This window comes from Zootoca vivipara, chromosome 10 (genome assembly GCF_965207765.1).
Source record: "Zootoca vivipara chromosome 10, rZooViv2.hap1.1, whole genome shotgun sequence".
NCBI lineage: Eukaryota > Metazoa > Chordata > Lepidosauria > Squamata > Lacertidae > Zootoca > Zootoca vivipara.
Genome location: NC_142593.1, coordinates 1088271 through 1113253, shown reverse-complemented (window position 1 = coordinate 1113253; position 24983 = coordinate 1088271). Strand labels below are relative to the sequence as shown.

General features: G+C 43.0%; 1 protein-coding gene and 1 long non-coding RNA gene across 2 annotated transcripts in view; one reads left to right on the top strand and one right to left on the bottom strand.

The window, feature by feature from the left end:
- The window catches only part of LOC148684345 (uncharacterized), a 36285-nt gene extending 20265 nt beyond the window's left edge, over window positions 1–16020 (top strand). The window contains exons 2-3 of the long non-coding RNA XR_015946012.1: window positions 13710–13774; window positions 15927–16020. This is a non-coding gene — a long non-coding RNA (uncharacterized LOC148684345). The remainder of the gene's footprint in view (window positions 1–13709; window positions 13775–15926) is intronic.
- Window positions 1–24983, bottom strand: part of KLF9 (KLF transcription factor 9) — a 619671-nt gene that overhangs the window by 21626 nt on the left and 573062 nt on the right. The window lies entirely within an intron of this gene.

Below are 24983 nucleotides of genomic sequence, written 5' to 3'. Positions count from 1 at the left end.
TCACGTCTAAGGTTTGAACTCATAATTCAATAAAAGGAGACCGATAAATTATCACATGCGAAGCTACAACAGAAACCGTAAGCACAGATAATTCTGTGTCAGCACATAGTCAAACATACGTTGGGTTTTTTTCACTGCCAAAGCAAAGAGACAAACCAGCTTTGCATGCCTATGTTAAATTCCATCCCTGCTGCTGCAAAAAAACTCAATTCCAAGACCCCATGGCCCTGCCTGGATGTGTATCCTACTTTACAGTAAATAGTTCTCTGTTGGAAGGAGTCCTCTATTTGAAATGCTGTCCTGCCCATACCTAGTTTAAACATAAAGAACCATAAGAAGGGAGAGCAGAGATTCTGAAGATTAACAATCAGCACTTGACCAGGCAGACTGAGCATATATACCTGGTCACAGCTTTGCCCGCTATGGTGACATTTATTGTTTTTTCTATTTAAATTAGTAATTGTTTCTGAATTAACATTTATACATACGTAAATTTAAGGCAAATCTGTGTTCTCTTTTTGTGAGTGTACCAATGGTCTCTGTGTGTATCAATGGTCTTTTTTCTCCCCTCATGGTTCCTCATTCACCTGGAACTTTAGGATCAGGTGCATATTCTGACCACCTTCCATACATTTAGGTGACCCTGCTCTTGAGGGGGAGGTGGTATTCCTTCCGAAAGAACAGTGGCTTTCAAAGTGTATTCTGAGGGATGCTGGGACTTCTTTGAAATTTACCAGAGGTTTGTAGTGATGGACAAGATTCCCTGAAAGACAAGGGGGGGAAGGAGGGGGAATATTTGGATGCAGCCTTATAATCTGTTACACTACTTGCGTGACCTCATCGATTTTGTCATTCACATGTGTTGCTTAGGGGAGTTTGGATTTTAAATCGCATGATGGAGTCACAAGCAAAAATCATCCTTGTGACCTTATTCAAAATGACATTTGAGCATGGAATTAAGTTGCTATAAAGTTGGCAAAGAGATTGGTGCTGTTTCAGAATAAATTGCATGTACTTAGTTGGCGTCTAGGGTTATTAGCAGAATGGCTGCATGCCCTGAATTTGGCTGAGGAATTTGCCATCATTACAACCCTTTTTCAAGACATGTTTATTTTGCTGTAATTAGGAGACTGGCTGCACAGATGCACCTGCTTTTTAACAGCACATTTGTATAGGATTCTTCCTTATGCCTGATGGGACCTCAACAGCACAAGCACAGGCTAAGAAATATGCACAGGGAGCATATTGCTTTGCATTTAGCACTGGGAAGGGGGTGGATTCTGCCTGCAGTGCAGAAGAATGGGAACCTGTCAGGTGAACACGCTTAAACTATAGGGATTTTTGAAAGCAAATTTCATATTTACAGCAGCTAAAACAAACAAAAAACCCAGCCTCCGGGCCGTCCGCTGCTGTGAGGCGCTTGGGAGAAGTGTGAATTCTGAAGTACAATTAATTTTTGGTTTGTGTATTGCTTCCAGAAGCACAAATTAGGTAGGTTCACATTGCAATGTAAACTGAACAGTATTTCTCCTCCACCCCTATTTCCACTACTTTCCCTCTTACTCCCTATCCTAGGGTGACCTTGGGCTAGTTCTCAGCCTAACCTACCTCACAGGGTTGTTGTGGGGATAAAATGGGGAGGAAGAATACAACACCTTCAGCAACTTGGAGAGAAAGTGGGATATAAAGGCAATAAAGAAAATTGAAGGGGGCATGTCTAGAGACTGCTCCCCTGAATGACCTGCCCCTGCAAGGAAGAAATACACACACAGGACTCCTTCACTTCACAAGATACTGTACACTTCATATGGATGCCAACTGTGCCACGGGGTGTGGACAATGCACAAGATAAGAATGCAAACAAAAAGGAGCCCCAGCCAATTGCAACTGAATGCACAATGCATGTGCTTGTTACACTCCTCCTTCGAGTGCACCCAAGATGTATAAAACATGGACCTCCAGCACACGGCTGTTTTCAAACAAACACACACACACACACACACATCCCGACATGCTTCGCTGGCAACTGGGGCGCCTGTCCAAAAAACACACACCCTGAGGCTCCGCTGCCCACGTAGGCAGAAACACGAGCAGCCAACGTCAACGTGCATTTCCTTCTCTCTCTCTCTCTCTCTCTCTCTCTCTCTCACACACACACACACACACACACACACACACACACACAACCCATTCACATGATACGTGTCGCGCACGGGCGGTCGCCGCACCTCGCTCTGCCTGGGTGGGCGGTGGCGGGGGAGGAGGCGGAGGCGGCGTCTCCCCTTCCGAGGGGGTCCGAACCGGCTGCGAGGAGAAGCTGCCGAGGCGGCTGCGGCAAAACGGGCGGCCAGGGCCCTGAGGCGGGCAGCACCGCGGCCCGCAGGCGCACCGGGGCCCTCCGCCCTCCGCCGCCTCTTTCTCCTCAGGCCCGCCCTGGCGCCGCCTCCTCCGGCCCCGTCGCAGGAGCGGCGGCGGCGGCGGAGACCCCGCGGCCCGGACGCCGAGCGCCGCCGATGCTGTTGCTGCCGCCGCCGGCGCCACCATTTTCTCGCGGCGTGAGGGGAGGAAAACGAGCCCCTGCGTCGGCCACGCCCACCTCCTCCATATTCATGAGCCCATACACCGCCAGCCTCCTCCTCCTCCTCCTCCGCTGCTGCTGCTTGTTGTGACGGTCCATTAATGCGCGCGCCGCAGACGACGGTTAGGAAAAGGCCCGCGCCTGCCTCGGCCGCCGCTGGAGCCCCGCCCACTTCCCCCCCACATCCAATAGCCAAGCGAGGGTGGGTCGGCCGCACCCAGTCAGAGGAGCGGGCCGTGAAGGAGGCTCCTGCTGCTGCTGCTGCTGTATATAAGTGACGCCGCAGCCGCTGCCCTTTCCCCCCCACCCCCACCCCCGCCTTCACAAGCGACGTTTGCTTTTTGCGCTGGGTTTTCCCGTTTCCCTCATGTTACACGGCTGCTGCTGTTGGGGGCGCAGGCTCGCCTAAGTGAACGCGCCGGGCCTGGGCGAGCGGCCGGTGGGCACGCGGGCGGGCCACATCGCGAGGTCTGGCGGCGGGCGGGCGGCGGGCCACATCACAAGGTCTGGCGGGCCGGATTTGGCCCGCGGGCCTTGTGTCTGACACCCGTGGTCCAGACCTTTTAGGCCAGCTAACTCTGAGCATAGAGATGTGCAAAGGGAGAACCACAAGTGTATCTGAGAAATGCACTCATTTCAAAGCAGGGCAGTCTTGAGCAGGTCGGGCGCCCAGGCGCTGAGGCGCGAAGATCGCTCTGGCGCCCCTGCCCTCGCAGCGCGCAGCACAGCTTCCGTGTGGCTTCACCGCGCAGCGCCCCGCCTGCCGGCCCGGCACCCTGCCACCCTGCGGCAACAGGACTATACCTAGAGCCGGCCCTGTTTCGAGGCATTGGTTAAAAGTTCTGAATGGGCCTGGGTTACACAGGCTGCAAGGTCCTGTGCACTCATAAGGCTCCAGTAGGGATATGGGGCTTTCTTCTCTGTGGCAAAGTTATCGCTATTGGGAGGGGGGGGTCTAGCTGGATTTTTTTTGCCCCAGGTGACACCTCTAGAGGGGCACCATTGAGGCTCCTTGCCTCTCTCTCTCTCTCTGTGTGTATGCAAATGCATGTGGGGGGTGCCAAACTGGGTCTTTGACCCAAGTGAAATAAACCGTAGTTTTTGCCCCTGGTCTGTGGTGCCTTAACTCTTGAATTCCCAGGCACCCTTCCCTTTATGTTTTCTGGACTTTAGTGAAGCTGAGCTGGGTCTTCTGCTGGGAATGTTTTGTATTCTGCAAACTAGTAGTATAACTTTATCTGGTTCTCAATGACGTTGTGATGGCTGCTGTTTCCCCAAGTTCTTTTTTTTTATTGCATGCAGCTTTGGAAGCATCTGCTGAAAAGAGGCCTATACAGTTTAAAAATAAAGTGCTGACTTGGTAACTTTGGGGCCGTTGTAGAAATACTTTGCGGACTCTTATCTTGCGCTGTGGATACAGCATGGACTTTTTCTTATGAGCTGCCTTGGATGAGTTGTGCTCAGAAAGGCAGCCTATAAATATTTTCACTTGAAATAACATTAGGTTTCTCACCCGGGTTGTTCCATATCAAGTGATGAACTTTTTTACCTCATGTTATCGTATTTTCTTAATATTTTGTACACTTGTTGAATGATCAAAACAAAGTTTAACATTTTAATTTTTTATCTGTTTGATTTGTGTTTTAGTTCGTGAAATGAAGTGCCAAGAAGAATTTTTTCAAAGTGTTAGTTCTATAATGCAACAAGAAGCTATAACTCTGCTTTGGAACACATTTTTAAAAGAAAAGCCTGGCTAGCTTTTCAAATACCTTTTACTGCAATTGTATAATTTTCCTCAAGAAATGCCTGAAGTAACTGATATTATAGTTTGAAGTCTTGTTTATTCTGTTATCTTTTACGCCAAGAAAACCCATTTTCTTAAATAGAACCCTTATAAGGCAGACACAAAGGTCCGTATATATTATATTAATCTATATTATATTTTCGCATTCACTCAAGTTTCCCATCTGTGTTTCCCTCACGCTTTGACAGTTCTCCTTTACCACAGTGCCATCTAGCTTGTCTAATAATAATGACACCAATACACAATACAGTGAAGAAAAACAAGTTTATTAAACACAGGTGTCACCGATGGAATCCCATCCTGTGAGCAAATAAAATGTATGCATAATCATTATCAGAACCATCACCCCAATTGTCCCGCTAAGATCCCCACATCAAAAAACCCATCAAACCTTTGCACTTACCTGATCGGCCCTCCACCCTACTGTCTCCCGCCCTTTTTAGGTAACATTGGGAAGGAATATTATAAAAAGTTGGCAGCTCCCTATGTTCGGGGTTCTTCGCTCGTCTTGATGCGTGAGAGGGGAATCACTGTTGCAACAACCTTTTATTTTATTTTCTGTTTGAAATAAACTGACTTGCTTTTTGGAAGTCCTGGTTTGGTCTCTGTCATTTTACAGTCAGTAAGAGCTCATTAACTGTACCTCTTGCCGTGGTTCCCGGACTCTTCCTGGGTCAGGATCCTGTTTTCTCTGGTCCTCCCTAAATTTCAATTTCATTGAGGCAGCAAATTACTAAATCCAAGACCTAGGAAGCAGCCATTCATAGCTGGCATGCCCCCCCCCACATAATGCTCCTTAATTCAGCAAAGATCTACTTATTCCATCCAATGTAGAAAGTGAGCCTATGCCAGTCACTCGCCCTTTCTTCTTGCATAAACCTCTCTCTGTGGGGGGATGGGGAAGTTCTTCTTGTGATTCAGAGACTTTTAATCTTGTTATTTCCTGTTGTCTTGTCTGCCTGCTAATTTACGGGCAGGCATTGTTGTCTGCAAAGAGCTACAGTATGTATTTGCATTGTGTATGTGATTTCTCATTCCAGCTTGATGTGGAGAGATTATAATACCCTATTAGCAAGGTTTGGTCATACTTGGAGAAGTGATGCTAATTACAGAATCTACCAATTCCCTTTGTATTGGTAGGCATCAGGAATTGCTTGGCAGTCTTCCAAAGGCTTCAAGTTCCACAATTGTATCTGCAGTTTACTGCAGAGTGCTGCCCACAAGCCACTTGGATGGCAGGCCTGAGTTTCATGCAACACAACGAACCCCTTAGGGCAGCAAACACATGCAGGCTGCCCTTTCGGTTGCAGCCTTGAGAAAGCTACAAAGCCTGTTATAATATGCTGAAACCTATCACTCTAGTAACATTGCAATGTGGATCATGGGGTTTCCAGCCCGTTTCTCCTCCGCACCCCTTATATTTAATAGGGGAAACATGCTAATATGACATCATTGGGGATGGATAGATGGATTTGTCCATTTCACTTTCTCCCAGTTTCTCCTTTTTCCATATTTAAATTCCATTGTCCATATTTCCACATCAGTTTGCAAATGTTCCTTAAAATTCCTCACAAAAAATTGTCAAGGGTTTAGTGTGCATTTCTCCTAATACACACATTTTGGTACATCATTTCGCCTAATGTACCCATTTTGTATGCAGGTTCCCCTCATATTTTGTGCCATATTTTCAGTAATATATGCATTTTGTGCATACTTCCCCTAATGGCCCACATTTTTGACACATTATTTGGTTGAAGAACTATACTGAAATATTAGAACTTGGTTTTATGGAACATAAAAAATACCTTTATTGCTTAAGTACTCTGTAATTATTGCCCGAGACACACAAGCATTAAAGTACAATCGCCTTAGCACTGTTGCATCAGACTAGCCACTAGTATGACCAAGGATATCCCAGTGTTCTTAAGAACTCATTTCAAAGCGGCATCGCTTTATTATCACTCTGGATGCAAATTAAATTCCAAGAAATAGGCCACATTAATTACAACCATCATAGTGATAGAAAATGGATTGTAGGCCAATTGCACTCCCAGGCGATAGTTTTTTGGGTTGTTGTTTTTTGCTTCTTATTCCATTTGCTACTTTTTGGTGCAGCATGACCTTGTGGTATCTTACCTTGTTAGCTACCAACCACCATTCATAAATGTCATTTTTTGCTGCTTGCAAGCAAATAGCTGTTATATATATATATATATATATATATATATATATATATATATATATATATATATATATTATTTTATTGATTTTTGCATAGTAAAAAGAACATACATAAACCAACATAACATATTTTCCACCTACTTCTGTCCACCCTCCAAGAGCCCTCTCCTCCCACAAGAGGATCCCCCGAAAAACGGGCAGTCGACAGTGGTTCATTTTATGATTGAATTTCTCCCCACTCCTCCCTCCCACCCCAGGAACCCCCCCCCCTGCCACCAAGAGGCTCCAGGTTGGCAGGAGAGACGCAAGTGGGTATCCATCCAACCATCTATCCAATCTTAATACGCACTCAAAAAAGAAAAGAAGAAAAAAAGAAAAAGAAAAAATAGGAAGAAAAAGGGGAAAAAATATTATTAGCTAATCATTTTTCATAAACATTGTTTTTATGTGGGCTTCCCCGATCTCCCCTCTATCTGATTTTCATTTTTGAATCATATTTAACAGTTTTCTTATCATTTTCCTCATTCTATTTTCAATGTTTCCAATCTTATATTAATATACTATCCATATTCTTTAATAATTTCTCTTTTATTCCCATTTCTCACCCCCTCCCTCCCCCGTCCCCCAGAACCCCTCCTGCCACGAAGAGTCCCAAAGGGCGGAAAGAGGCAGGGAAGTGATTCTTTTTCCAATTGGATCCCTCCCCCCTCCCCGTCCCTCCCACCCCAGAAGCCCCCCCTGCCACCAGGGGCTCCCAGCCCAGGGACGACCGACAAGGGGGGGGAAGCACCCAACCGTCCCAAATCATCTTGCCAAAACTATCTTTCTAATACTCCCAATTACTATTACATCCTGATTCTAACAAACATACAATTTGGTTCCCTCCCTTGCCACAATTTTCTTCCAAGGACATCCTTATATTTTAAATCCTTTTTACTTTCCCAATCTTTAATTTATCAATTATTCTCAATTTTCCCTCCCTCTCCCTTGATCACGGCTATTCCCTTCCATTCCAGCAAGTTCCAAAGTCAGCAATCCAGTTTTCAATCCCTTTTTATCCATCCTAGTAAACAATATATATTCCTTCCTCCTTCATCCCTCCCCTTTCTTAGCATGTTTTACAACCCAAATGTCTCTGTCCTCCCCCCAATGTTCCCTTCTTGCTTGCACATTGTTTTTCTTGTGAGTTTTCTGCCCCTCAAACAGCTCTTGTTCCACCCCCTCAAAAGGGGGGGTATTCCAAATCCGAATTTGATCTTTCTCCTCTTGCATATCCAAACCATCCTCGTCTTCTTTAATTAAATTGTGGTTCGATTCATATGTCCTATCGTCTTCTTTCACTGTTAATTCACTTATGTCCTGTTTCTGCACATCTTGATTTATTATTTCCATTTGCTGTTGAGTCTTATCCATACTGATTTTTATTTCCCACAAGAGTCTCATGACTTTTCTCTGGAAACCAGATGCATAGTCCATTGTTGACATTTTTCCAACTCTTCAAGGACAGAGCAGAACTTGAATAACAGGAAATGGTCACCAATTGCAACTGTTCCGATTTCTGCCAACTGGATGCAATATGTCCATTCCAACTATTATTACCTTGATTTTTATTTCCATCTGGCTGCAACAAATCCAATTTAAACAGTCCAATCTCTACTTTCCCTCAGTTCAGCCTTTTATTCACTTAAAAGTCTCTAAAAGTCCATTCCACTATTTCTTTTATATCCTCCCCATCCGCTTGCTGTTCTGTCCGGGCTGCCGCTTTCGGGACAGGGAGAGGGGCTTCTCTCTTTAATTTCCTCTGTTTGCAGGGATTTTCCAACCTTAATACAGTTCTCCCCCTTTGCCCTGCTTCTGGGGGAGAATTTTTTTTTTTCAATCCTTGGAATTGTTTAAGCTGCAAACTTCCTTTCCCTGGCATCGGGAAATTCTCCTTTTACTGCTTCCTCTTTCATCAGTGGGGGGAGATCGGCTTCCGTTTTTAAGTCTCACCCCCGTTCCAAATTTAAAGTCCAATTAAAAAATTTTAAGTCCTTTTACTCACGGTTCCCAATCTTTTCAGTCCTTCTTTAGAAAGTATCCAGCACTCTCCGCCTCCGGTTCGGAGCTTCTCTCCACGAGGGCAATGATCGTGCTCAAAATGGCCCCCACAACTTCAACCCTTCCTCCACCGGCGCTCTTATTAGAGCCTACCGGAGAGCTGGGGAGTCGGAATTGGGGCTCCGCTGAGCATTTGCCCCAGTGACGCTCGACCCTGGGTTCTATGGGGTGCAGCGTCGCTCCCGCTGCTTCCCCCCCTCGCAAAGACGGGCTGCCTCGGAGCTCGAGGCAAACCCCACCGGACGGCACTGGCGCTAGACCGGAAGCCCAGCAAATAGCTGTTTAAGGAAAGAAAAACATATTAAGTTAACAGTCACAATTTATTGTGATTCTCCTGGACTGAAAGGCACCTGGGCAGAGTGCAGGATTGACAAAGGCCTACAGGGCATATCTGTGAAGCCAAGAGGAAAGGGAGGGTTGGCTTCTTTTCTTTTCCATTTTCCAACAGCATAGTGTATGAATATGCCACTGCATATGCTGTTCATCTTGGAGCTGCCTCATATATTACTTCTTATACTCCATGGAGATAAACTCTGTGTAGGAAAATTCATTGATATTAAAATATGCCAGGGGTGGTATAAGGGTTTTTCTGGCCCAACAGCCACTCTTGACTGGTTAAGAAGGGAAGCCTTTCTGCACATCTTGCATTTTCAGATGACTAAGTTTTCTCCTCAGATATTTTATGAATGAACCTGAAAATGTGCATGTGACAAATGTATTTGCAAACATGTGTCTCATACTGCAACACTCACTGGAGAGCTAAAATTGGCTGTTGAGTGTAGACTTTATGGCAAACCTGGGTTTGCCTTGCATGTGTGGAACCCATAAGACACTCACAAAGAACACATGTTGAGCAAGGAACTATCCAGCATAGTAGATATCACTTCATTATTTCTTAAGCTCATTAGATCTAACAGTATGAATGGCTATAGGATGTTCAAGTGTGAACTCATGAACTCGCAACATAATTTTAATTCTAATCACATGTCTAAACCTACATTGTACTTGCACAAGCCAGTCATTAAATGTGATTTAATGGAGTGTGTGTTTGCTGGTATCTCTCTATTCTACATAATCATGCAACTTTGTTCTTCTTCTGTTTTCTTGCCATTCCTGTCTAGCAACGGTGATAGATTTGGAACTATCATTAGATCTCTGGATGATTTGCATAGATTGACATAAGTTTCCGACTCCCAACTGCTTAACAATAGCAACAACAAATTGACTTTTCTCATGAAAATTAGGCTTCTGAAATAAAGGAAGCTAAGGGAGGCTGAATTTCTATGCAAAAGTACTTTGATTTCATGTTCAGGTACTGAAAACAAATTTCAAGGCTCATAATATGCTCAGAGGCACCCTGTTTTGTTTTTCTACTCTAACTGGATGTCTTCTGCACAAGATCCTCTGGCTAGTGGATCTTGAAACGAAGTAGATCTAGTAAAACAAAGCCAGTTGTTTTTTCACCCCTGCTATGCAGTTTTAGAAGTCCGCTGAAGTCTTGAGAATTTCCTTAGTTCCAGATTCTAGACAAGGTTTCCAGAAGCTTGCTGGAATAGTACAGTTCCTCTCTCTGCCAAAGGAGAACAAGGTCTAGGATTATCTGAAGTCTCACTTAAGTTCCCATATCATCACCTGATCTCAAAATCATGTGAAGCAGGTCACTTCTACTCAAGTCAATGACAATTCTGCATATGTGAACTGTGTGAAGTGAAGCCCTTAGTGAGATGGCAGGATTAATCCTTCCAGCCCTCTAATTGCTTTCTTGCTTTTCTTCATGCGCTTCTTGTGTCAGTGTACCTATCTTGACTGGTGCCAGCTTTTCTTCCTTCCTTATCTTTTGCTAGTTTTAAAATGTCACTCACAGCACAGCATATTATCCCAGTGATGTCAAATAAAATGTATTTAATAGGAGAAATATAATCAGGGCTTTCCCCCCCTGCAGTTCAGGTACCTCTCAGGTGGGTGCCATTGTGGGCTGGCTTCCTGATGATGATGGTGCTGCTTGTTTACCAAAACCACAGCCTCTGCATGGCCGGCGACAGCCAAGTGGTGATGCAAGTGGAGCAGCAGCAGCAGGATGATGGGGGCACTCCAGCCAGGGCTGTCTTAAGCATATCCGTGCTGTGGTGCAAAGCTCCCTCCAGCGGGGGCCCCCCCATTTCCCAGAGTTGTCCACCTTTTTTAGGGAGGATGGCGCTGCCGGCGGGGCTGGAGGAGGCGGGCAGTGGCTGGAGGGTGGCTCCTCTGGCAGGGAAGAGGCAGGGGCTGGACACGGTGCCTCCCGGGTCAGCTGGCTGCTTCGTGCTGCGGTGGCCGAGGAAGGCTCCGGGTGCAGCGCTGCTTCGGCGAGGCATGGTGGAGGCAGGCAAGGGTGGCGAGCTGATGCCGGGAGGCACCGTGTCCAGCCTCTGCCTCTTCCCTGGTGCTCTCCAGAACTTGGTGTCTTGGTGCCCTGTGCCACTAGCCTCTATGGGTAAGACACCCCTAACTCCAGCTGCCTCTTGATGCAGAGAAAGACTGGCCAAAGCCTGTCCCTCCAAGGCTATAGCTACTTGGGTGAGACAGACAGAAATGGTGTGAGTGCTGTGCTGGAAAGCAGGAAAACAGGAAAGGATCTAGGATGCCAGTAGAGTGGTGCCTTGCTAGACGAAATTAATTCGTTCCACGGGTCTTTTCTTATAGCAAAAAATTCGTCTAGCGAATCCCATAGGAATGCATTTAATTTTTTTTGAATTTTTTTTTGCCCATAGGAATGCATTAATTGAATTTCAATGCATTCCTATGGGAAACTGCGATTCGCTAAATGAATTTTTCGTAAAACGCATTCGTCTAGCGAGGCAAGCTCCGCTCGAAAAATCCTTTCGTTAAGCGGAAATTTCGTTAAGCAGGGCATTCGTTAAGCGAGGCACCACTGTACTTCATCGCAGTATATCCAGTATCAAAAATTGGCAGTGATCTACAACACTCTCCCATTGTCATTCTTCAACTTAAACATATTATATCTGGCTGACCTTATGATAAAAATAGTAACAAATGATAGTTGCTTCCATAAAACCTGAAAAGCTCATTATAAATCAATTTTTTTAAAAAAAATATACATGCTTACCTCTGTGGTTAGTGTGACACGTAGGTCTGCATTTCGTTCACTCTGGAACAATAAAAATCTCGATACAAGCAAAACAACAAGCAGTAACGTTCCTCTCTTGCCAGACCTGTGGCCTTTAGCTTTTGGAAGTGGGTGGGATGTTTCTGATGAAATTCCCACCCACTCTGCCCTCGGTTTGGTTTATTTTTATTTTTACTAAATTTGAATACTGCCCTTCATCTGTTGAACTCTGGGCGGGGCAGGGATGGGTGAAGCGTCAAAACAGCCCCTCCCATGAGAGGAACTCACCATCTGATGCCCCGATGGGGCAGAGGAGGGTGTTGGGTGGGCACGCGCAGCGTCAAAACAGCCCCTCCCGTGGGATGAGCTTGGGACGAAGCAGTGTCTGCTTGGGAGAGAGGGCGATGCCTTGGCAGCGGTGATCAACCAAAATTCTTCCCACAATTGAAAAGGAAGAAGAAAGAGCCCAACATGGAGAGAAGAATTACCAAGATACATTCTGGAATGGGAACTGATTTTATGGGAAGATTGGGAAAATACAATTGGGCAAAGGAGAGAAATTGAGGGGTTGGAGAGGCAGGAGGAGGGGAGGATAAAGATTTGGGTTCTAAAATGGGAGAGAGTGGGAGTGGGCTGAGAAAAGAAATTGTAAAATTTTAACAAAGGCAGGTTGTAAAATGGTTTTGAAATCTTGGCTGTACAATGGAATTGCTGTATCGAATGGGGGAAAGAATCCAGGGGAGAGGAGGAGGTTGACAGGAAAAATAAGGTGAAGTTATATGAATTTAGAGATTTGAATAACTGTACGATTTTTCTTGTTGGGGGGGGGAGAATAGGCTTGGGAAGAGATAATATGATTATTTTGTGGAATTAGATTCATGAGGTTTAATAATTAGTTTTAGGTTAGTTAAGTAGAAGTTGTATGTTTAGATAGGTAGTTGGGTGGACATTCACCTTTATCTCTCTATCTTCCTGGAGCCTCTGGGGGGGGGGGTTCTGGGGGGGAGGGAGGGGGAGGTGGGGATAAACCCAACTATAAAATGGACCACCTTCGATTGTCCACCTTTCATGGGATTCTCTTGTGGCAGGAGGGGGCCTGTGGAGGGGGGGTAAGAAGAAGGTGGAAAATATGTTAAAAAGGGAAAGGGTTAAGTTTAGAGATTAGGAAGAAATGTTTGAATGCTTGTTTAAAGATTAAGGGTCGAAATTGGGATGAGGAAATCTGCTATGATTATTAGTATGAAATTATGAAAATCAGAAGGAAGGGATCTGAGGAAGCCATCATGATAATGAGATTGAAAATGTGATATGTATTATTTGTTTGTCTGTTTTCTTTTTGTTTCGTTTTTTTCTGTTTGTTTTAGGTAAAATTTAATGTATGTTTTGGATAGATAGCTGGGTGGACACCTGCCTGCATCTCTCCTTGTCATCCTAGAGCCTCTTGGTGGCAGGGGGAGGTTCTGGGGGGAGGGAGGGTGGGGTGGGGTGGGGATAAACCCAATTATAAAATGGACCACCTTCGACTGCCCACTTTTCATGGGACTATTGTGGCAGAAGGGGGCTTGTGAAGGGGGGTTGGAAGAAGGGGGACAATATGTTGTGTATGTTTTTCTTTATTATGCAAAATCAATAAAAAAAATTTTTTTAAAAAAAAGCACCCAAGACCTGGAAATAAGCTTTTATCACTCTGATACCCAAGCCAGAGACAGATAGAGCTCAACTGAAGAATTATCGTCCAATCTCCTTATTTAATGTGGATTATAAAATCTTTGCAAATATTTTGGCCACAAGATTGAAGAAGATCCTGAATGATTATATTCATCATGATCAATCAGGTTTTCTACCTGGGAGACCTATGAAGGATAATATTAGAAATATAATAGATGTATTGGAAAAAATAGAAGTAAAAAAGAATTCAAAAGCTATGTTAATGTTTATAGATGCAGAGAAGGCCTTCGATAATTTATCATGGAGTTTTATGAAGAAAATTTTTGAGAAGATGGAGGTTGGTCAAAGTTTCATGAATGGTATAAATGTGATTTATTTTGAGCAAAAAGCAAAAATTATTGTTAATAATGTGGTTTCATATGAAATTAGAATTGAAAAGGGAACCAGGCAAGGGTGCCCAATTTCCCCCCTGCTTTTTATTACAGTCCTGGAAGTTTTGCTGAATATGATAAGGGAAGATAAAGAAGTTAAAGGGACAGTGGTGGGATCCAAACAATATAAGTTAAAAGCCTTTGATGATGATTTGGTGTTGACTTTACAAGATCCTGAGTCCAGTGCTATTAAAGCACTGGAGATAATAAAGGAGTTCTGACAATTTGCAGGTTTTAAATTGAATAAGAGTAAAACCAAAGATTTTTTTTTTGGGGGGGGGAATTAACATTAGAAGAAGAAAAAATAAGTTACAGGAAGCCACTGGTTTGATGTTTGTTTAAAAAGTTAAATATCCGGGCCGTGAATATGACTGTGAAAAATGTGAATTTGTATAAAGATAATTATGATAAAATGTGGAATGAAATTAAGAGATTTGGATATATGGACAAATTTGAAGTTATCTTTGTTGGACCGAATTTCCGTTTTGAAGATTAATGTATTGCCAAAAATGTTATTTTTATTTCAAGTTCAAGCTACAAGAAGATTCCACCTAAACATTAGGAAGAACTTCCTGACAGTAAAAGCTGTTCGACAGTGGAATTTGCTGCTAAGGAGTGTGGTGGAGTCTCCTTCTTTGGAGGTCTTTAAGCAGAGGCTTGACAGCCATCTGTCAGGAATGCTTTGATGGTGTTTCCTGCTTGGCAGGGGGTTGGACTGGATGGCTCTTGTGGTCTCTTCCAACTCTATGATTAATATAAAAATAACATATGCCAACCTAGTATTTCAAAAGCACGTCAAAGTGCAAGTAGATAAATAGGGAGGTATATGGTGTTTCCGTGTGCTGCTCTTGTTCACCAGAAGCAGCTTTGTCATGCTGGCCACATGACCTGGAAGCTGTACGCCGGCTCCCTCGGCCAATAACACAAGATGAGTGCCGCAACCCCAGAGTCGGTCACGACTTGACCTAATGGTCAGGGATCCCTTTACTTTTACCTATCATTGATAAGATGAATTGTTTAAGGAATTGCAAAGGGCACTGTCTAAATTTATCTGGCAGGGGGAAAACCACAGAATTAAGTTTAAGTTATTAACAGATTCAAAGGACGGGGGGGGGGAATTCTCCCTGCCAGATTTGAAGATATATTTTGAAGCAGCAGCCTTTTGTTGGTTGAAAGATTGGTTTATGTTGGAAAATACTGATGTATTATATTTGGAAAGTTTTGATAATGTATTCGGTTGGCATGCATATTTATGGTATGATAAGATAAAGGTCCACAAAGGTTTTAAAAATCATATAATTAGAAAATCATTGTATAATGTTTGGATAAGATACAAGGACTTGTTAGAAAGGAAAACACCCAGGTGGATTTCACCACTGGAGCCCAAAGCCCCCAAAAGGTTAAATATGGAAACCAAGTGGTTGATTTTGTTGAAAGAAGGAGACCAATTTAAGCTAAAATCATATGAACAGTTGAAAGATAATATAGATGATTGGTTTCAATATTACCAGATTAATGAAGTGTCTAAAATGGATAAGAAAATAGGCTTTCAATTAGATAAATCCAAATTGGAAACGGAATTGTTAGAGACAAAAACAAAAAATCTTTACAGGATGTATAATTTATTGCTGGAGTGGCATACGAAATATGAACAGGTGAAATCTGTAATGATTGATTGGGCTAAGGACACGGGGCACAATATTATGCTGGAGGATTGGGAGAGGTTGTGGGGGAAGGGTATTTAGTTTACAGCATGTAATACACTGAGAGAAAACATGTTGAAAATGATGTACAGATGGTATTTAACACTAGTTAAGTTAGCAAAAATATATTATACACATGATAACAAATGCTGGAAATGTAAAGATATGGAAGGAACCTTTTACCATATGTGGTGGACGTGCCCTAAAGTAAAAGACTTCTGGGAAAAGATTTATAATGAATTGAAAAAGGTGTTGAAAAACACATTTATTAAGGAACCAGAAGCCTTTTTACTTGGTATAGTAGGGGAAGAAATTCCGAAGAACGGTGTTACTTTTTTTCTGTATGCCACAACAGCAGCGAGATTATTGATAGCTAAGAACTGGAAGACACAATAATTACCAACTGTGGAAGAATGGCAGATGAAGATGTTGGACTTTATGGAACTTGCTGAACTGACCGGGAGATTGCGTGACCAGGGAGAAGAGTCGGTGGAAGAAGACTGGAAGAAATTTAAAATATACTTAAAGAAATATTGCAATAATTTGATAATATGAACTAATTTGGAAGTTGTTATAGGCTGCAGGTGTAGAAGTAGTGGTTAGTATTTAAGAAAATTTATAACAATGAATTAATTTGACAAGGAAAGAAATTATGTAAGGATAAGATATATAATGTGGTTAAAATTATGATTTAGAAATTGATAAAGATGATATATAATGAAGCTCAGAAAGGGGGGGATTTGAGGAAGTCACCCTAAAATGTTAAGAAGAGAGATGTGTAAGTAAGAAATTTTTGTATTATTTTTATGTTGTTTTGTTGGTGTTGTATTGTATTGTATTGTATTTTTGTGAGGTTGTTTTATCTGTTTATGTTGTGTTATTGTAAAATGAATTTTTTAAAAAATGGGGGGAGAAAAGATTACCAGGTCTGAGGCCTTGGGTCCCAGGTACATCAACCCACTTCTCATTGTGCAGTGTGTCAATATTGCTTCTAATAATGTGGATTCTATTGTATTTGTTTCATTTTTAAAAACAAGTCTATTACTCAGACACAATTCTCCATTGCAGGCTGACATTTGCAATGAAAATTCAATGAGGCAGCAATTGTCTATTTTATATGACAACCCTGCAATGTGACTCCGAGGAGAAAAATTAGTCATTATGTTCAATTACTATGTGAGCATGGCAAATGCGAGCCCTCTTGAGCTAGCAATTACATTTTGACTAAGGTTATGAAACTGAAATGAAATTAAAAAGATCCACAGGGCCTGAAAGAACTTCTAATCTGCACTATTAAAAATATTACTTTGATGCTTGTGTTTTTAATAATACCATTTTGGATGAGAGCCTTCATAGTAATCCTTTCTCCCTAGAAATTGAGCTTAGACTATTTAGAAAAAAAGGAGACAGTAAGTTTGCTACTGCAAAATATAATAACAGGATCGTACTTTGATCGTGTTTTTAATCAATGTGAGACTAAGTTTCTGGAAGAAAACCATTACACAAAAGGGATGTACAACAAATAAGCAAAAGAATAATACCACTCATCAGGAAACAGGTTGTGATTTTTGTTGGTAAAGTTGCATTTGCATGCCTAGGTATTATATTCATGTTCTTCTACAAAGACAATGATGCTGTACAGATGGACTGGTAATGCCACATCTGGAGTAAAATGTCCGGTTTCGGGTGTCACATTTTAAGAAGGACATTGACAAAATAGAGTGTGCTCAGAGAACTGCAACTAGGATGGGGAATGGTCAGGAATCCCAGTTCTATAAAAAATAATTGAAAGAGCTGAGTATGTTTCGCATAACGGCAAGATTTAGGGGATATATGATAGTGGTCTTCAGATGGAAAAAACCTGTTCTCTGTCTGTGGTCCATTCTTGTCCTAACTGGGCCTAGTTGGGCAGACTGGAACCTCAAGGATCTGTATGGCTCCAGGGAAGGGAAGGATGTCCTAACCTGGAATTGGGAGAGGAAATGTGAAGGGAACAAGGTGGGTTAAAAGATGGACTCCTAGCCTTCTCATAAACAGAAATGTTCTTTAAGAATTGATGGCAGAAAATATATCACATAAGATTCCAATTCATTTAACACCCTGTGCGTTTTCCAGGAAATGTTAGAGTTAACTTGGGCTATAGAATTAGCAACCTTATATGTCAATCCTTATGGCCACAATGACATTGATTTCAATATTAAAAAATTCCTTCCAGTAGCACCTTAGAGACCAACTAAGTTTGTTATTGGTATGAGCTTTCGTGTAGATGCACACTTCTTCAGATAAACACATTGATTTCAATGGCAGATTCATGTACTTGCTAAAGAAACTGGGGAAACCAATATATTACCTGGTCTGACTCTATATATCTCTGCATAGATATCCGCCTGTTTAAATTAGGTGATGTTTTATTACAGCTATCATTACTGTTGAGTCAGTACGCAGAGGGAAAAGGCACATGAAGATGGCCAGCAAGAGCCTCAGAGAGTATTTTTATCTGCTTATTTAATAAGTTTTAGACATTGCTTAATAAGGGATCCAAAGTTTTGAAACTGACTGCCATATTTGAAAGTGTGAAGGCCTATTCCCCTTTCAGCTTTTTGTCCTTGTTAGCTGGCATTGCCCTTGCTATGAGTGAGAGGCCTATGTCTTCCCAAACAGATCCCAAGGCAAAAACTAGCATGGCATTATAACACCTGCAGAAGCTAAAAACTGCTCTCATGCAGAAGAGAAACTGTTTCAGATGTCATCAGCTAACGGATAATGATTTACCAGCATCTTTTAGCTAGACTGATACCAGCTTTACGTGTGAAGCAGAAAGGATGACTCATGCTAAAGACATCAATGCCCAGTTAACACCTGGCCATTAACAGACTGGAAGAAGACAAGCCTTACAGGGCAACCCTACTTGTGTCTACTCAGAAGTAAATCCTATTGAATTAAATGGAGCTATTCACAAATGTGTGAGGTTAGGAGTAGGGTTGGGGGAAATTGATTCAGTTTGCATTTAAAGGTAAACCTCAGCCTACAGAATTCACACATTCTGAAATGATATGAGAACAGAAATGGAACCATTCAAAATGTGCAGTTTTCTGAATGTTGCAATGCAGTTCTCCAGCCTAATAATGACTATACAAAAAACCCATATACTAAGGTAAAGTGTGCATGCAAACATACATATATAATAGATAAAATTATATACATGAATTTGTATATGATGACAAATTCACAGCAAACTGCTGATGAATATTAATGTGGACTTTTTTAAAGAAAAAGTCACAAACCAATATGGAAATGTGGAGAACTAAACTCAAGAGTGGAAAAATGAGAAACTGAGCAAAACTGAAATTGGCATGTTCAGCCACCCCTAGTTAGGAGTGCAACCTTATTCTTTATTTTGGGGTAGTCATTTTGGTGCAGGTAGCCAATAGCAGCTTTGTGCTACAGGCAGGATGCTAGATTTTCAATCATTATCCCTCCCCACAACCATTCTCCCCACAAAAATGTATCCTGAGAATTGAAGAAACTTCTGGCACAGCGAGGGATATATAACACAGAGGGCTGTAATTTGGCATTTTATCCATTAAACACACAGTTAAATTAGCATGCCTTGTTTGTTTGTGTCATCTTTTAATTATTACTTTAAGATCTATTCAGAATGCTTTCTTCATGAACAAGTATTGTTAATTTCGTTTGTAACTAATCCTTTGTGCTTCACCATTGTAATCAGCTTTTACAGGATTAGTAGGACCTACAACAAAGTGTTGCAATGTATCTTCCTCACACCCTAAGAAGAGTATTCCTGCTCTGGATTCCTGCAAGTCCACCAGCCAGCCTTGCCCTTTTCCTCCTCCAGGATCAACTGTAAAAGGGATCAAATAGGCCAGTGCACTCTCCTGCCTCTCTGGTTTTCATCCCCCCCCCCAACTAATACCGTATTGGCCCGAATATAAGCTGCACTTTTTTCCAAATGTGGACTGTGAAAAGTTAAAGTCCGGCTTATATTCAGAACCCACCTCCAGGCACTACTGCCCTGAACGGGGGCGGATGGCGCTTGGTGTCCCGCTCCCCAAGCCAGCGCCTGCTTGGACAGGTAGTGCCGGGAAGCAGGCCGCACCTTCAAATAAGCCCTGAATTTTAAAGGTGCGGCTTATTTCCAGGTGTGTCTTATATTCAGGCCAATATGGTACTCAGTATTGCATCTGTAACGGATTAAGACCCAGGATGGAAGATTTATTACACCCTGGATTAGAAAGAGTTAATCCACCTCCAACTTGACTGACAGCGCATCTTTAGGAGGCTGGACGGTGCCAGCTGTCAAAATACTTTCCCCTTATTAATGCTGAACCTCAAGGGGTGCCGGACTCGGGAGCTGAGAAGGGTTGAAAAAGTCTTTCTTTCTCTCGGGTTCACAATCCAAAAACTTTTTTCCTTTTTCGGCTTGAGGATATTTAATGCGCCTCCTAATTAGCCAATAGGAAGAGATCGACTTCCGTTTTTTTAAAAATCTCTCCTATTTTCGAGATTATTTTTTTTTAAAGTCCAAATGTAAATTTCACTTACTTTGTATAAGTCTCTTATTTTTTTTTTTTGGAAGAATCCGCCGCTTGCCGGGTGAGGACTCGGAGCTTCGCCTCTCGGAGGTAAAATGGATCCCAAAATGGCTCCCGCGACTCCACTCCGCTGGCTCTCGATCGCTCTACTGAGCTCTCGGGCAGCGGAGGATTCGCGGAACGGAGCAGCTGCTGGGTCGTGAGTCACCGGGACGCTCTTCCCGGTGCTTTTGTGGGGAGTCCGCTCGCTCTGTGGGCTTCCCCCCTCTCCGAGAGGCCAGGGACTTCGGAACGCGAAGTCCCTGCGTCCTCCTTCCTCGGCGCGACGGACCGGAAGCCATGGCATGTTTAATTGTCATTGGGCTGGTTTTGATGGAAGTGACCCTTTTGCTTTGTACTTCTGCATAGCTCAGGATTCAACCGAGAATGCTGATACGCCCCTCTTTTATTTTTAAGCTGCCCTGTTTGGGCTCCAATCTTGTCAGCAGCACTCAACCACCTGTATCACCATGAGGAAATTATTTGAAGCTTCTTATTTTGGTCTGACTTCTGATTCAGGGTATTGGGGAAACAGCTGATACTGGAAAGAGGAGCCAACACTTCCCCTTCCCCACCCCACCCAAAAGTTGCTTGTCTCACACATCTAAGCCACTGGAACTTATTTGCCCATAAGCACTAAACTGGTCTAAGACCTATTGGAATGAAGCTACCTTAAGTGGCATATGGGGGTCCAGGCCGCAGGTGGGGGGAGGCTGGGGAGCTGGGGGGGGGAACCACAAATAAGTAGATGGTTCAGTCTTAAGGGAGATGGGTGGGCTTGGTGGCATTTACACTTCTTCCAACTAGAATACTTCTAGAGTTAGAAACTATTTGGAATGGTCGGGAATTTTGACTACCAATCAGAAAAGGCAAAGGCTCCAGACAGTGCCCAGATAGATCTTTTAAAAGACTCTTGCCGGCCACCATTTGCAACTGGAATCTCATTCCAGTTGCTTCCATAGGTCCTGTTCATTTTATTTTATTGCTATGGCTAGTGGCTAATGCAAATGCGAATGCAGTTTCTATGTATGTGTAGGTCCTGCTCATCTGCAGGGAGACCTGGGAACACTTCATAGCTTTCAAGAGCGGCATGGGAACCACGTGGCCATCATTTCATCCTGTGCTGCTGCTGTAGCATTTGAAGGGTCCTTCCCATGCAATCACCATCCCAAAGGGCATAAAGAGGGAAGGGTGACATTCGCTGTTCTCTTCCCCTTGCCGCCCCTCGACATTCTGCTCTGGAAGGTTAGGGAACCTTCTGGAACAGCTTAGGAAGTGGCACAGGGGGTTGCAAGGGGAATAGGAGGTCAGCAGAAAGTGCTGCCTCACTTCTGCACTCTAGCTGGATCCCAGTTTCTCCCACGAGCAGAAGGAGCACCTCCATTCATGGGGGGTTAGTTAGGATCCAACCGATTACCTGAAATTAACAAATGTGCAGGTATTCAAATCAAAGATGAAGTCTTCAAGCAGAAATAATTCACCATACTCACCTCTTCACATACACGCACACCCCTTTCTGCAAGGGGAGAGCAGCCCAAGGTCACCCAGTAAGCTCTGTGAACAAGCTAGGAAACTGAGGGCCTAAAAACAGGAGGGCCTAAGGTTTTGGGGTCAAATTCCCTTATACTGAGCCTCTCAGGGCCTACATGCCAGAAGTGGCTGGAGCCAGAGGCAAGTTGGTAAAGCAAAAAGTGGCACGTTTATTCTGTACCATACAAAAGTTTGTAATTAACACAGAAATCAGAGCTCACCAGTTAAAGTCCAGAGATGACGAGAATCATCTTTATATATATTCCTAGAATAAGCAAGAGTGTTAAAAGCAGTTTTTGTTATAGTCCACATGACATTCTTTCTGAAGAAGTCCCATCAAAGTAAGTGGCTCTGCTCCAGAGAAAGTAGGCTACTGATTGCAGCCATAGCTTTCCTGGCTAAATTTTCAAACAGCCTTTGTAGTCTAACGGAATGACAGACATACTGGTAAATGTTTTCAAGGCCTCAGCATCTTAAAATACGGCTGTTGTTTTCCAAGGACGAATGTAACAAGAGACTTGCATTGATTAGAAAACAGTGTAGAGAACTGGAGAGAAAGTAGGAGTTGACCTGTAAAGTTGTATGTTTTGCTTGTGTAGTGTTAGATTTACACTTGTAAAAATGCACAGCAGAAAAGTGGTCCATTGATTTCTACTAAGCAGGGGTAAAACTGGGTAAAACAAGGACATCAACTATTAAACCTAAGCCAGAAAGAACAATTTGTATTCAGTCTTGAACTTCCAGTGACATTTATCTTTAATTGTTTTGCCTCAGCTCTGTGACAGCAAGTACAAAGTCTAATTATGATAAGAAGCACAACCCTATTGAGTAGAGCTTATTATGCCTACTAGAGTCTGATCACTATTAGTAATTACTAAACAACTCACCCTTGTGAAAGCTGTTTTTGTGCAAGCTTCATGGGCTGTCTCAAGGAGTAGACAAGGTATTTAAGTCCAAACACATACTTAAGTTAGTAAGAACCTGCTGTTTCATTGCTTTTGGATATTATTAGTCCAGAAAACAAGAGCAGGAATTGGCAAGTATGACATAAGAATGCTCTGTTTATAGTTAGTGCTACAATAAAGTCATACCTGCTACAGTATTCCTATTTCTTAATATATCACTCCAAAGCAAGAAATCACTGAAAACATGGTCCATAGGGATCTTTTGAGTGCAGGTTTTGGTTTGGTTTGGTTGACACAAATTGCCAAGTGTGGCACAAGGAGGACCAGTTTGGATCAGGATTCCAGTGTGGGGGACTTTAACTCTTTGTCCCCTGCTCAGTCCAGATAAAGGACCCTCTTCCTGCAATTTAGATGTGGTGTGTGTGTGTGTGTGTGTGTGTGCTGAAGCTCCCACTGAAGCAAATGGGTATTATTTTTCCAAACTGCAGGTTCAAGGCCTCTAACCTGGATTGGGCCCACAGCAAGGGTTAAGAGTTAAAACCCACCTACTCAATGCTGGTGTCGTGATTCAGATGTGCCCTCCAATCCCAGTGCTGACAGTGTGTGCAATAACTGCACTTACCGAATAGATAAGTCATTTGGCCCTTAGCTGGGCCGTCCTTTGCAGCTGTCCAGCTCTAGTCGCTTTAATACCACTCCTATACGATACTTCATCTTCTTGTTCCTCTTGATCTTTGTGATCCGTCAAAACTGATGGTATTTTATTGCTCCCTGCAATGTTGCAGAAAATATATCTCCCCTTTTTGGTGTGTAAAAGATCCACAAGCAATTGGAATTGTCCTTCAAGATCCATGTAGATTTTGCATTCCACTGTAATGTTTCTCACATATATGCACACATTAGAAGGGGCCATAAACTCCCCTCTAGAACTGGAGCAGGGCAGAGCAAGGGGACAGTTGTGCTGAGCAGAGTTCTGTAGCATGATAAAGTTTGGTAGCTTTCTGAAATATGGGCGAAAGAGAAAACGGTACTGTTTTGGAACGAATCCATGTCAGACCAGCTGTCCAGCCACATTTTGTTTCACTTTCAATCCCACTGCTGCCTTATGTAGGCTATTAATTTTATACTCTACCTTCTAATGCAATGGCAATACCCAGGGTGGCTTATAAAAAGTTAGGATTACAATAAATAAATTAACAAACAAAAATTAGCCTTTAAAACATGATTTATTCTTTTTCTTGCAATTTCAACTTCTTGTAAACCACTTTAAGTATTTTCTAGGGTGAGGTCTGACTTATCCAACTGAGAAAGTAATAGGGTTGAAAGTGAAACTATGGAAATGGAGAGTTGGTCTGGCAACGCCCCCTTCCAAAACATCCACAACAGACCCAGCCATGGGCATAGCGGGGGGGGGGATCTGCCCCCCTAAATCAAGTAAATCCATAAAAATACTTAACTAACTGAGGTTCTGCCCTCCCCCCCCAAAATCCTGGCTATGCCTATGAACCCAAGTGCTGCAGATAAAAACATATCACACAGAAGAACAGCCCATTTAACAAACAAACAAACAAACAAACAAACTTCAGGTCTAGTTACAGGTAGGTAGCCGTGTTGGTCTGATGTAGTCGAAACAAAAAATTAAAAAAAATTCCTTCCAGTAGCACCTTAAGAGACCAACTAAGATTGTCATTGGTATGAGCTTTCGGTATCTGAAGAAGTGTGCATGCACACGAAAGCTCATACCAATGACAAACTTAGTTGGTCTCTAAGGTGCTACTGGAAGGAATTTTTTTAATTTTTTGTTTTAACTTCAGGTCTGTTTTCGTGCAATTCCCTTTAAAAGGTGCTTCTTCTTTCAAAAATGTCAAGCTCCCCGCCCCCAATATCATTCTCTGTGGTACACTAAGCTTGCACTTCCCAGCAGGACCGTACACATGGAGCAAAAACTTATTCCTGCCACAGATGCATATTGGGATCTTCCAGAGCAACAATGCTTCCTGCTTTCCAGCCCAGAGCTCAATACGTATAAATATGCATAATTCTTATACACCTCCATAACTTCAGTGAGCCCAGATGTCTGTCTTCTAAAGTGGGGGCAGGGCTTCTTGAGATGGCATTTAGAGAAGTGTCCATCTTCCATGATTGCTGTAGCAGCATTTTAAGGAGTTCAGCTCATCCAGTTGGGATAATGGCTGGGAAAAGATACAAGGAGAAACTTTGGGCTAGAAGTTCACACGCAACTGGCGTACTGTTTATGCAAAAAGCACACACAGGGAGCAGATTACAGACAGGGGCGTAGGGAGGCGGGTGCGGGGTGTGTGGGGTCCACCCCTGATGTCATCCCTGAGGGGGTGACAAAATGGCACACCGTGGGGGCCTGGCCTG